Source organism: Pelmatolapia mariae, linkage group LG17 (genome assembly GCF_036321145.2).
Source record: "Pelmatolapia mariae isolate MD_Pm_ZW linkage group LG17, Pm_UMD_F_2, whole genome shotgun sequence".
In the NCBI taxonomy this organism is placed as follows: Eukaryota; Metazoa; Chordata; class Actinopteri; order Cichliformes; family Cichlidae; genus Pelmatolapia; species Pelmatolapia mariae.
The window spans coordinates 36,154,530-36,167,931 of NC_086242.1; positions in this window are offsets into that span (position 1 = coordinate 36,154,530).

The window sequence follows — 13,402 nt, forward strand, 5'->3', positions numbered from 1 at the left end:
CGTGAGCTTCTCCATGATGTTTTTAAACTTACGCTCTGTGATGTTGTCATTCTTGTGCTCAAAGAGCCGATTCTGAGTGTTAACTTGTTATTTTCTGTTATATTGCAAGAGTACTGTTGCCTGGGAAGAGTTGTTGTTGGAGAAGAGAAAAATGGCGTAATGAATAAAGCGCTTGGACTGAGACTACGACGTCGTGTCTTTTGAGTTAACATTGGTAGCAGAGGATGGTTTCCAATTACAAAGTACCACCAAAGCTTGATGAAGCCAGGTCATACGAGTGCTGGAAGAATGAAGTCAATATCTGGAGACAAGTTACAGAGCTGGATAAAAAGAAACAGGCACTTGCGGTGACGCTGGGGCTCAAGGGAAGAGCCAGAGAAACGGCCATGGAGATACCCGCGGAAGATTTGAACAGAAATGACGGTATGGAAATACTACTTGCAAAACTTGATGCGGTGTTTCACAGAGAAGAGAAAGACCACGCTTATGAAGCCTACTCGTGTTTTGACTCCATTGCAAAGAACCACAGCGTGTCCATGGCAGACTACATTATAGACTTTGAACAGCGTTATAAGCGAATGAAAAAGTACAACATGACACTGCCTGACGCTGTTCTAGCATTTAAGCTTCTAGATACAGACTGTCTCGATGAGAAAAGTTGACAGCTTGCACTGACAGCGTGCACGGACTTAACGTTTGTGTCTATGAAGTCTGCACTGAAACGGATTTTTTGGTGGAAAGTAGCCGGAGTTTTCAGCGGAATTTAACTGAATCAAGATGCAGTTTTCCTTACGGGGCAAAAAGGTCCCAAATACAAACGAAACAATGGTACTTCGTCATGGAGTGGACAGTGACAACCACTACAAGGTACCAACCCACTTGACAAGTTTGGCAAGCGAACAAGATGTGCTATTTGTCAGAGCACTTATCACTGGGCGAAAGACTGTCCTCATCGTAATGGTGACCAAGTAAAGCTAACTGAAGATAGGAAAGTGGAGGAGTGTAACATTACTTTGTACACTAAAGCCTCAATGACAGACTCTGAAATCTTCCTGACTGAAGCACTGGGGTCAGCCATTATTGATACTGCATGTACACGTACAGTTTGTGGTCAGAAGAGGCTAGATAGTTACAGGTGTGACCTCAGCCAAGGCCAAGTAAACAAGTTGTTGCAATCAGAAACCCTCAGCTTCAGACCATTTCGCTTTGGGGATGGTACTGTAGTGTATTCCAGCAGAAAAGTGAAACTTCCAGTCAAAATTGGACAAACGAAATGTGACATTGAAAGTGAAGTAGTTCCTGTTGACGTTCCACTACTACTGAGCAAAATGTCTCTTAAGAAAGCAGGGACTGTTCTAGACATTGAGAATGACAGTGTTGTCATGTTCAAGCAGCCTGTTTCCCTAGAGCTCACTAGTTCGGGACACTATTGTGTGGACATTAGAGATGAAAATACAACAGAAATCTGCAATGAAAATGAAGTTCTCATGGTAACTGCTGAAATGTCTACAAAAGAGAAACAGAAAGTCCTTGTGAAGCTTCATAAGCAGTTTGGTCATGCATCTCCAGAGAGGTTATTGAGGCTCATCCAAAGCTCTAGCAATACAGATAAACAATGTGCAGTTATTCTGCTAGAGATAGTTTGTGACTGTGATATTTGTCAGAGATATCGCAAAACCAACCCGAGACCTGCTGTTGGTCTACCCCTGGCTTCTGAGTATAATGAAACAGTAGCGATGGATCTACATGAGCTGGAGCCCAATGTGTGGTACCTTCACATCATCGACCACTTCACACACTTCAGATATTTCTTTTGATTCTGCTAAGCAGCAGGAGATTGAGAGCTGGCAAAGTAATGGTGTGTTTGATGAAGTGAAAGACCTGGGTCAAAAATGTGTGTCTACTAGATAGGGATGGGTATTGATAAGATTATCACGATTCTGATTCCACTTTCGATTCTGCTTAACGATTCGATTCTTTACCGATTCTCTTATCGATTTTTAAAAAAGGAGAACACTGAGGTCGATTAGCTTAGAACTTTGTTTTTATATCTGCTCTTTGAACTAGATAGAAATTTAGGAGTAACATGACCTTACAAACCCAACAGTGAGATCTTAAGAGATCCAGCCTACGCCTCTTCAATGGGGTGTCACAGGGTCCCCAGGAAAAAAAAATATAAATGTAAAATAATAAAATAAATATTCTTAAGTAGCAATAACAAAGTATAACATAAATTATTCTGTAGCAATTACACAAGAATATCCAGTAATGTCCCTGCCTACAATTAAACACATTCACTTTCCGAAAATTGGGGGCATCTGCTGTGGCAAATGGGTGCAAGCCTTTGAGCACAAACTTAGTCACTGCTCGGTGACATTCCTCTATCCTGGCCTGAAAGGAGACACTACACTACTGCAGTGAGAACTGCCAGCATTTGAGCCAGCCAGGCTCTGTCTGTCTCTCTTATCATGGTCACCTAAATGCAGCGCACAGTAATGGCAGGTTTTGTAATAAAGCAGATCGCGCTAACATAATATGCACTGTTAGTTGATTATTTACCTGCTGCATTAACGGGAGAGGACGTGCAAATGTTACCGCTGCTGCTGGGTTAAGATTCACAAATCCGGAGCGGAATTAAAAACACGACATTCATTTAAGGTCATCGTGTGTTTTGTGAGCAAATGCTTTTGCATATTCGTAGTGTTTCCTCACTTAAATGAAATATCTACTTTGCAAGTATTGCAAGTTGCCCTGTTGTCATCCATTCTCGTAAAGTATAACCAAACTTTTGAGCATTTGAGCCTTGTTTCCTGCCAGGTAAGCAATGCTCTGCAACGTGGTGATGTCATTCGGGGCAACTGGAATCGATAAGGGAATCGTTTGCAAAAATGGCAAACAATTCCAATGAATTGAAACAGTGGGAACTGGTTCTCAACAAGAACCGGGTTTCGATACCCATCCCTACTACTAGATGGGTCTGTACACTCAAAGAAACTACTAATGGTGTTATCCCAAAGGCTCGACTTATGGCACGGGGGTTTGAAGAAGTAAATACTAAAGAACTACAGAAAGACTCTCCAACATGTGTGTCTGAGTCCCTCAGACTGGTGCTAGCTGTGATATGTCAAAACAAGTTGAGTGTAAATTCAATGGACCTCACCCGGCCCGGACACGGAAAGGATTGACAGATTGATAGCTCTTTCTCTCTTAAATCTGCCTTCTTGCAGGGAATGGAACTGTCAAGAGAAATTGATCTTCGTCCCCCACCTGAAGCTGGCAAGGACAATGTTCTATGGAAACTAAAATAGTGTTCATGGACTTGCAGATGCCTCACTTTATTGGTACAATAAGGTCAAAGACATTATGCTCAGAACTGGTGGTAAAATATCACAGGTTGATCCTGCAGTGTTCTATTGGCAGAATGAAAAATCTGAGATTACAGGAGTGCTTGCATGTCTCGTTGGGCTGGTTCAAGTCACTTTGCAACTCATATCATTCCTGTACTGAAATCTACCTTCCTTGTGGGCTGTGAAGAACATGACAGCTTTTCTTATGTTGGTATGGACATTTGTCCAGTTAATGATGTAATAGAGGTGCATCAACAACTTCACATTGACAACCTACAACCAGTTCAGTTACAAGCAGCACAGGCTGTACAGTGGGATGCTTCCTTAAGTGAAATGGAATGTGAGTAACTCAGGTCAAAAACAGGACAGATTTTGTGGGCGAGTAATCACACACACCTCAATTGAGTATGTTGCTGTATTGATTTAGCCTTTTTCTCATTTCAGACTAGTGTTTGTCATCAACAACTGTCTCATTCAATGTGTTGATTTGATTACATGTACTGTTTTTGTATGTAGGTGTAAGTCAAATGGACAGAACTGCAGAGCTGCAAGGCAGTTTACCCTCCACATCCTTGGAAGCTATGATGTTTGCCAGGAATGCTCACAGGAACAGATGAGTCACAATCCATTAAAAGCTGGCTATTTGGAATATCTATTTGTCATCTTTGTTAGCCTAGTATTGAGGGTGCTGGGCATCCATGGCTTTTCAGGTAGTTAATAATGACAATGCAGCATCTTCTTGGCACGAATCAAAGTTTATTACAGAGACTCTGAAAACGACTCCTCCAAGCAAGCAAGCATTTATTTAGCACATTTATATGGCAACTCCCTGCTAAAAACTAAGTATTTGTATGCTTGATATGCCAAACAATACATTGAATAAGTTGTTGTTTTTAAAGCAAACACAAAAAGAACATAATATAAAATAATTCGAATTAAATTAAAACAATAAAATCAGCACACTAGACTGAATTAAAGCAGTAATATCAGGGGACAGATTATTCAGAAAATTAGGAGCAGCAATAGAGAAGGCCCCTGTTTCCTCTGAGCTTCCTCTTGGACCTGGGTACCCCCAGGAGCAGCAGCTTGTCAGCTGACCTGAGAAACCTGAAGGGGTTAGTAAGGATGAAGAAGCTCAGAGAGGTCAGATGGGGCAAGACCGTTTAAGCATTTTAAAACAAATATTAGAATTTTTAAAATGAACTCTAGGATATACAGGCAGCCAATGGACTGAAGCCAGGATGGGAGTTATGTGCTCTCTTCTGCAAGTTCTGGTTAAAAGTCGTGCAGCAGCATTTTGAACCTGCTTTGTAAACAAAAAAAATCCTTTGAGCATACCCACTGTCACCAAGCAATAATTCATTATGATTTATTCTTTCAAACTGAGCATAGGATCAGATTAACCTTTATTAGTCCCACACGTGGGACATTTTTTTGGTCACGGCAGAAAGTACAGGTTTAAGAGCAGTAAAAGTTAGGAAAAATACAATATAATGGGATAAGATTAAATAAAATAACATACTATACAACAAGAATACAACAGAATAAAGTACTATACACCTTTCCACCATGCAACCATATTTGAGAACTGTATCTGGGGAGTGCGTACAGCTTGGAAATTAATGGAAAACCAGTCCTTGTGATTCTTGTATTCCTCACCATCTGGGGTAGTCGAATTTTTTGCAGGAAAATGGGTTTCAGCGATGCAGTCTATGATTTCAGGAAATCTCCCATATTCGTAAAATTGTACCTTATAATTTACTTGGGTTGTAGCATCTAGGAAGTTTATGTACTGTCTTCCCAATACACAGAAGGCCTTGCATACTCTGTGAACGAAGTTTGTTAAAACTCTTCCTGCCATCTCTGCACTCGGGTTCAGTTTTGGTACAGGCCTTCGGCCCCCTTTGATAGTATGAACTGGCCAAGCGCAGAATGGACCCAGCGGCCCCTGTGCGAGCGACATTTGCCAAGCAGGCAGCAGCCACGGGGAGTCACAAACAGGAGTTACAGGCACTAGGTGCCCAGTGCAAAGCCATTAGTGTAACGCAGTCAGGGATCCTAACATCAATTCAGCCAGCCGTTCCGTCTGCATCTCCACCCACTACAACTATTCTGCAAACTGAATTGAAACTGTACAGCTTAATAAGGGGGTCCTCTCATGAGCAGTGTGCCATCGCACAACACAACAAGTTTATTTCACCATCATAACCCTTACTGCAGAAAAGGGCAGTTTTGAATTTTAAATGATATTAGAATTGTTGTACATTACTCTAAAATCACTGCTATGAGAGTATGAAAGCAGCACAGGCCCTGGTGTGGTGTAGGTTGCCTCAGCAAGAAGCACAGGCCATCGTGGGTTGTAGTGGCCTCAGCCAGAAGAAAAGGCCATGGTGTGGTGTAGATGGCCTAAGCCATAAGCAAAGTCCCTGGTGTGGTGTAGTGACCTCGGCCAGAAGAACAGGCCCTGGTGTGGTGTAGATGGCTTCAGCCATAATCACAGGCCCTGGTGTGGAGTAGTGGCCTCATCCTTAAGCACAGGCCCTGGTGTGGTGAAGGTGGCTTCAGACAGCAGCACAGGCCCTGCTGTGCTGTAGTGGCCTCAACCAGCAGCACAGGCCATGGTGTGGTGTAGGTGAGCTCAGCCAGAAGCACAGGCCATGTTGTGTTGTAGATGGCCTCAGACAGAGCCAAAGGCCCTGGTGTGGTGTAGGTTGCCTAAGCCAGAGCCACAGGCCCTGGTGTGGTTAAGATGGCATCAGCCAGAGCCACTATCCCTGCTGTGGTGAAGTTGGCCTAAAGCAGAATCACAGGCCCTGCTGTGGTGTAGTTGGCCTCTGCCAGAAACACAGGTCCTGGTGTGGTGTAGGTTGCCTCAGCAAGAAACACAGGAACTGGTGTGGTCTAGATGGACTCAGAAAGAGCCCCAGGCCCTGGTGATGTGTAGATGGCCTCATCCAGTAGCACAGGCCCTGGTTTGGTGTAGTTGTCCTCAGCAAGAAGCACAGGACCTGCTGTGGTGTAGTGGCCACAGCCAGCAGACCATGCCATGGTGTGGTGTAGGTTGCCTCAGCCATAAGCACAGGCCCTGGTGTGGTGTAGGTGGCCGCAGCCAGAAGCACAGGCCCTGGTGTGGTGTCGGTGGCTTCAGCCAGAAGCACAGGCCCTGGTGTGGTTTAGTTGGCCTCAAAAAGCAGTACAAGCCCTGCAGAAGTGTAGTTGGCCCCAGCCAGAGCCACAGGCCCTGGTGTGGTGTAGGTTTCCTCATCAAGAAGCACAGGCCCTGGTGTGGTGTAGGTGGCTTCAGCCAGCAGCACAGGCCCTGGCGTGGTGTAGGTTGCCTCAGCAAGAAGCACAGGCCCTGCTGTGTTGTTGTGACCTCAGCCAGCAGCACAGGCCATGGTGTGGTGTAGGTAGCCTCAGGAAGAAGCACAAGCCCTGGTGTGGTGTTGGTGGCTTCAGCAAGCAGCACAGGCCGTGGTGTGGTGTTGGTGGCCTCAGCCAGATGCACAGGCCCTGGTGTGGTGTAGGTTGCCTCACCAAGAGCCACAAGCCCTGGTGTGGTGTAGTTAACCTCAACCAGCAGCACAGGCCCTGGTGTGGTGTAGTTGGCTTCAGCCAGCAGCACAGGCCCTGTCGTGGTGTAGGTTGCCTCAGCAAGAAGCACAGGCCCTGGAGTGGTGTAGGTTGCCTCAGCAAGAAGCACAGGCCCTGGTGTGGTGTTGGTGGCTTCAGCCAGCACACAGGCCATGGTGTGGTGTTGGTGGCCTCAGCAAAAAGCTCAGGCTCTTGTGCGGTGTAGGCTGCCTCAGCAAGAAGCACAGGCCCTGGTGTGGTGTCGGTGGCTTCAGCCAAAAGCGAAGGCCCTGGTGTGGTTTAGTTGGCCTCAAAAAGCAGTACAAGCCCTGCAGAAGTGTAATTGGCCCCAGCCAGAGCCACAGGCCCTGGTGTGGTGTAGGTTTCCTCAGTAAGAAGCACAGGCTCTGGTGTGGTGTAGGTGGCTTCAGCCAGCAGCACTGGCCGTGGTGTGGTGTAGGAAACCTCAGCAAGAAGCACAGGCCCTGCTGTGGTGTTGTGGCCTCAGCCAGCAGCACAGGCCCTGGTGTGGTGTTGGTAGCCTCAGCAAGAAGCACAAGCCCTTGTGTGGTGTTGGTGGCTTCAGCAAGCAACACAGGCCATGGTGTGGTGTTGGTGGCCCCAGCCAGATGCACAGGCACTGGTGTGGTGTAGGTTGCCTCAGCAAGAGCCACAAGCCCTGGTGTGGTGTAGTTAGCCTCAACCAGCAGCACAGGCCGTGGTGTGGTGTAGGTGGCTTCAGCCAGCAGCACAGGCCCTGGCGTGGTGTAGATTGCCTCAGCAAGAAGCACAGGCCCTGGCGTGGTGTAGGTTGCCTCAGCAAGAAGCACAGGCCCTGGCGTGGTGTAGGTTGACTCAGCAAGAAGCACAGGCCCTGCTGTGTTGTTGTGACCTCAGCCAGCAGCACAGGCCATGGTGTGGTGTAGGTAGCCTCAGCAAGAAGCACAGGCCCTGGCGTGGTGTAGGTTGCCTCAGCAAGAAGCACAGGCCCTGGCGTGGTGTAGGTTGCCTCAGCAAGAAGCACAGGCCATGGTGTGGTGTTGGTGGCCTCAGCCAGAAGCACAGGCCCGTGTTTTGCGTAGGTTGCCTTAGCCAGAGCCACAAGCCCTGGTGTGGTGTAGTTAGCCTCAACCAGCAGCACAGGCCCGGGTGTGGTGTAGGTTGCCTCAGCAAGAAACACAGGAACTGGTGTGGTCTAGATGGACTCAGAAAGAGCCCCAGGCACTGGTGATGTGTAGATGGCCTCATCCAGTAGCACAGGCCTTGGTTTGGTGTAGGTAGCCTCATCAAGAAGCACAGGCCATGCTGTGGTGTAGTGGCCTCAGCCAGCAGCACATGCCATGGTGTGTTGTAGGTTGCCTCAGCAAGAAGCACAAGCCCTGGTGTGGTGTTGGTGGCTTCAGCAAGAAGCACAGGCTCTGGTGTGGTGTAGTGGCCTCAGCCAGCAGCACAGGCCATGGTGTGGTGTAGGTGAGCTCAGCCAGAAGCACAGGCCATGTTGCGTTGTAGATGGCCTCAGACAGAGCCACAGGCCCTGGTGTGGTGTAGGTTGCCTAAGCCAGAGCCACAGACCCTGTTGTGGTTAAAATGGCATCAGCCAGAACCACTATCCCTGCTGTGGTGAAGTTGGCCTGAAGCAGAATCACAGGACCTGGTGTGGTGTAGTTGGCCTCTGCCAGAAACACAGGTCCTGGTGTGGTGTAGGTTGCCTAAGCAAGAAACACAGGAGCTGGTGAGGTCTAGATGGACTCAGATAGAGCCCCAGGCTCTGGTGTGGTGTAGATGGCCTCAGAAAGAGCCCCAGGCCCTGGTGATGTGTAGATGGCCTCATCCAGTAGCACAGGCCCTGGTTTGGTGTAGGTAGCCTCAGCAAGAAGCACAGGCCCTGCTGTGGTGTAGTGGCCACAGCCAGCAGACCATGCCATGGTGTTTTGTGGGTTGCCTCAGCCATAAGCACAGGCCCTGGTGTGGTGTAGGTGGCCTCAGCCAGAAGCACAGGCCCTGGTGTGGTGTCGGTGGCTTCAGCCAGAAGCACAGGCCCTGGTGTGGTTTAGTTGGCCTCAAAAAGCAGTACAAGTCCTGCAGATGTGTAGTTGGCCCCAGCCAGAGCCACACGCCCTGGTGTGGTGTAGGTTTCCTCATCAAGAAGCACAGGCCCTGGTGTGGTGTAGGTGGCTTCAGCCCGCAGCACAGGCCATGGTGTGGTGTAGGTTGACTCAGCAAGAAGCACAGGCCCTGGTGTGGTGTAGTTGTCCTCAAAGAGCAGCACAGGCCCTGCAAAATTGTAATTGGCCCCAGCCAGAGCTACAGGCCGTGGTGTGGTGTAGGTTGCCTCAGCAAGAAGCACAGGCCCTGCTGTGGTGTAGTGGCCACAGCCAGCAGACCATGCCATGGTGTGGTGTTGGTTGCCTCAGCCATAAGCACAGGCCCTGGTGTGGTGTAGGTGGTCTCAGCCAGAAGCACAGGCCCTGGTGTGGTGTAGGTGGCTTCAGCCAGCAGCACAGGCCCTGGCGTGGTGTAGGTTGCCTCAGCAAGAAGCACAGGCCCTGCTGTGTTGTTGTGACCTCAGCCAGCAGCACAGGCCATGGTGTGGTGTAGGTAGCCTCAGGAAGAAGCACAAGCCCTGGTGTGGTGTTGGTGGCTTCAGCAAGCAGCACAGGCCGTGGTGTGGTGTTGGTGGCCTCAGCCAGATGCACAGGCCCTGGTGTGGTGTAGGTTGCCTCACCAAGAGCCACAAGCCCTGGTGTGGTGTAGTTAACCTCAACCAGCAGCACAGGCCCTGGTGTGGTGTAGTTGGCTTCAGCCAGCAGCACAGGCCCTGTCGTGGTGTAGGTTGCCTCAGCAAGAAGCACAGGCCCTGGAGTGGTGTAGGTTGCCTCAGCAAGAAGCACAGGCCCTGGTGTGGTGTTGGTGGCTTCAGCCAGCACACAGGCCATGGTGTGGTGTTGGTGGCCTCAGCAAAAAGCTCAGGCTCTTGTGCGGTGTAGGCTGCCTCAGCAAGAAGCACAGGCCCTGGTGTGGTGTCGGTGGCTTCAGCCAAAAGCGAAGGCCCTGGTGTGGTTTAGTTGGCCTCAAAAAGCAGTACAAGCCCTGCAGAAGTGTAATTGGCCCCAGCCAGAGCCACAGGCCCTGGTGTGGTGTAGGTTTCCTCAGTAAGAAGCACAAGCCCTGGTGTGGTGTAGGTGGCTTCAGCCAGCAGCACTGGCCGTGGTGTGGTGTAGGAAACCTCAGCAAGAAGCACAGGCCCTGCTGTGGTGTTGTGGCCTCAGCCAGCAGCACAGGCCCTGGTGTGGTGTTGGTAGCCTCAGCAAGAAGCACAAGCCCTTGTGTGGTGTTGGTGGCTTCAGCAAGCAACACAGGCCATGGTGTGGTGTTGGTGGCCCCAGCCAGATGCACAGGCACTGGTGTGGTGTAGGTTGCCTCAGCAAGAGCCACAAGCCCTGGTGTGGTGTAGTTAGCCTCAACCAGCAGCACAGGCCGTGGTGTGGTGTAGGTGGCTTCAGCCAGCAGCACAGGCCCTGGCGTGGTGTAGATTGCCTCAGCAAGAAGCACAGGCCCTGGCGTGGTGTAGGTTGCCTCAGCAAGAAGCACAGGCCCTGGCGTGGTGTAGGTTGACTCAGCAAGAAGCACAGGCCCTGCTGTGTTGTTGTGACCTCAGCCAGCAGCACAGGCCATGGTGTGGTGTAGGTAGCCTCAGCAAGAAGCACAGGCCCTGGCGTGGTGTAGGTTGCCTCAGCAAGAAGCACAGGCCCTGGCGTGGTGTAGGTTGCCTCAGCAAGAAGCACAGGCCATGGTGTGGTGTTGGTGGCCTCAGCCAGAAGCACAGGCCCGTGTTTTGCGTAGGTTGCCTTAGCCAGAGCCACAAGCCCTGGTGTGGTGTAGTTAGCCTCAACCAGCAGCACAGGCCCGGGTGTGGTGTAGGTTGCCTCAGCAAGAAACACAGGAACTGGTGTGGTCTAGATGGACTCAGAAAGAGCCCCAGGCACTGTTGATGTGTAGATGGCCTCATCCAGTAGCACAGGCCTTGGTTTGGTGTAGGTAGCCTCATCAAGAAGCACAGGCCATGCTGTGGTGTAGTGGCCTCAGCCAGCAGCACATGCCATGGTGTGTTGTAGGTTGCCTCAGCAAGAAGCACAAGCCCTGGTGTGGTGTTGGTGGCTTCAGCAAGAAGCACAGGCTCTGGTGTGGTGTAGTGGCCTCAGCCAGCAGCACAGGCCATGGTGTGGTGTAGGTGAGCTCAGCCAGAAGCACAGGCCATGTTGCGTTGTAGATGGCCTCAGACAGAGCCACAGGCCCTGGTGTGGTGTAGGTTGCCTAAGCCAGAGCCACAGACCCTGTTGTGGTTAAAATGGCATCAGCCAGAACCACTATCCCTGCTGTGGTGAAGTTGGCCTGAAGCAGAATCACAGGACCTGGTGTGGTGTAGTTGGCCTCTGCCAGAAACAGAGGTCCTGGTGTGGTGTAGGTTGCCTAAGCAAGAAACACAGGAGCTGGTGAGGTCTAGATGGACTCAGATAGAGCCCCAGGCTCTGGTGTGGTGTAGATGGCCTCAGAAAGAGCCCCAGGCCCTGGTGATGTGTAGATGGCCTCATCCAGTAGCACAGGCCCTGGTTTGGTGTAGGTAGCCTCAGCAAGAAGCACAGGCCCTGCTGTGGTGTAGTGGCCACAGCCAGCAGACCATGCCATGGTGTTTTGTGGGTTGCCTCAGCCATAAGCACAGGCCCTGGTGTGGTGTAGGTGGCCTCAGCCAGAAGCACAGGCCCTGGTGTGGTGTCGGTGGCTTCAGCCAGAAGCACAGGCCCTGGTGTGGTTTAGTTGGCCTCAAAAAGCAGTACAAGTCCTGCAGATGTGTAGTTGGCCCCAGCCAGAGCCACACGCCCTGGTGTGGTGTAGGTTTCCTCATCAAGAAGCACAGGCCCTGGTGTGGTGTAGGTGGCTTCAGCCCGCAGCACAGGCCATGGTGTGGTGTAGGTTGACTCAGCAAGAAGCACAGGCCCTGGTGTGGTGTAGTTGTCCTCAAAGAGCAGCACAGGCCCTGCAAAATTGTAATTGGCCCCAGCCAGAGCTACAGGCCGTGGTGTGGTGTAGGTTGCCTCAGCAAGAAGCACAGGCCCTGCTGTGGTGTAGTGGCCACAGCCAGCAGACCATGCCATGGTGTGGTGTTGGTTGCCTCAGCCATAAGCACAGGCCCTGGTGTGGTGTAGGTGGTCTCAGCCAGAAGCACAGGCCCTGGTGTGGTTTAGTTGGCCTCAAAAAGCAGCACAGGCCCTGCAGAAGTGTAGTTGGCCCCAGCCAAAGCCACAGGCCCTGCTGTGTTGTTGTGGCCTCAGCCAGCAGCACAGGCCATGGTGTGGTGTAGTTGTCCTCAAAAAGCAGCACAGCCCCTGCAGAAGTGTAGTTGGTCACTGCAAGAGCCACAGGCCCTGGTGTGGTGTAGGTTTCCTCAGCAAGAAGCACAGGCGCTGGTGTGGTGTAGGTGGCTTCAGCCAGCAGCACAGGCCATGGTGTGGGGTAGGTTTCCTCAGCAAGAAGCACAGGCCCTGCTGTGGTGTAGTGGCCTCAGCCAGAAGCACAGGCCCTGGTGCGGTGTAGGTGGCTTCAGCCAGCAGCACAGGACCTGGCGTGGTGTAGGTTGCCTCAGCAAGAAGCACAGGCCCTGGTGTGGTGTAGGTTGCCTCGGCAATAAGCACAGCCCCTTGTGTGGTGTTGGTGGCTTCAGCCAGCACACAGGCCGTGGTGTGGTGTTGGTTGGCTCAGTCAGAAGCACAGCCCCTGATGTGGTGTCGGTGGCTTCAGCCAGAAGCACAGGCCCTGGTGTGGTTTAGTTGGCCTCAAAAAGCAGCACAGGCCCTGCAGAAGTGTAGTTGGCCCCAGCCAGAGCCACAGGCCCTGGTGTGGTGTAGGTTTCCTCAGCAAGAAGCACAGGCCCTGGTGTGGTGTAGGTGGCTTCAGCCAGCAGCACAGGCCATGGTGTGGGGTAGGTTTCCTCAGCAAGAAGCACAGGCCCTGCTGTGGTGTAGTGGCCTCAGCCAGCCGCACTTGCCATGGTGTGGTGTAGGTTGCCTCAGCCATAAGCACAAACCCTGGTGTGGTGTTGGTGGCTTCAGCAAGCAGCACAGGCCCTGTTGCGGTGTAGTGTAGGTGGCTACAGCCAGAAGCACAGGCCCTGGTGTGTTGTAGTTGGCCTCAAATATCAGCACAGGCCCTGCAGAATTGTACTTGGCCCCAGCCAGAAGAAAGAGGCCCTGGTGTGGTGTAGGTTGCCTCAGCAAGAAGCACAGGCCCTGGTGTGATTTAGTGGCCTAAGCCAGAAGCACAGGCCCTGGTGTGGTGTAGGTGGCTTCAGCCAGCACACTGGCGGTGGTGTGGTGTTGGTTGCCTCAGCAAGAAGCACAGCCCCTGATGTAGTGTCGGTGGCTTCAGCCAGCAGCACAGGCCATGGTGTGGTGTAGGTGGCCTCAGCCAGAAGCACAGGCCATGTT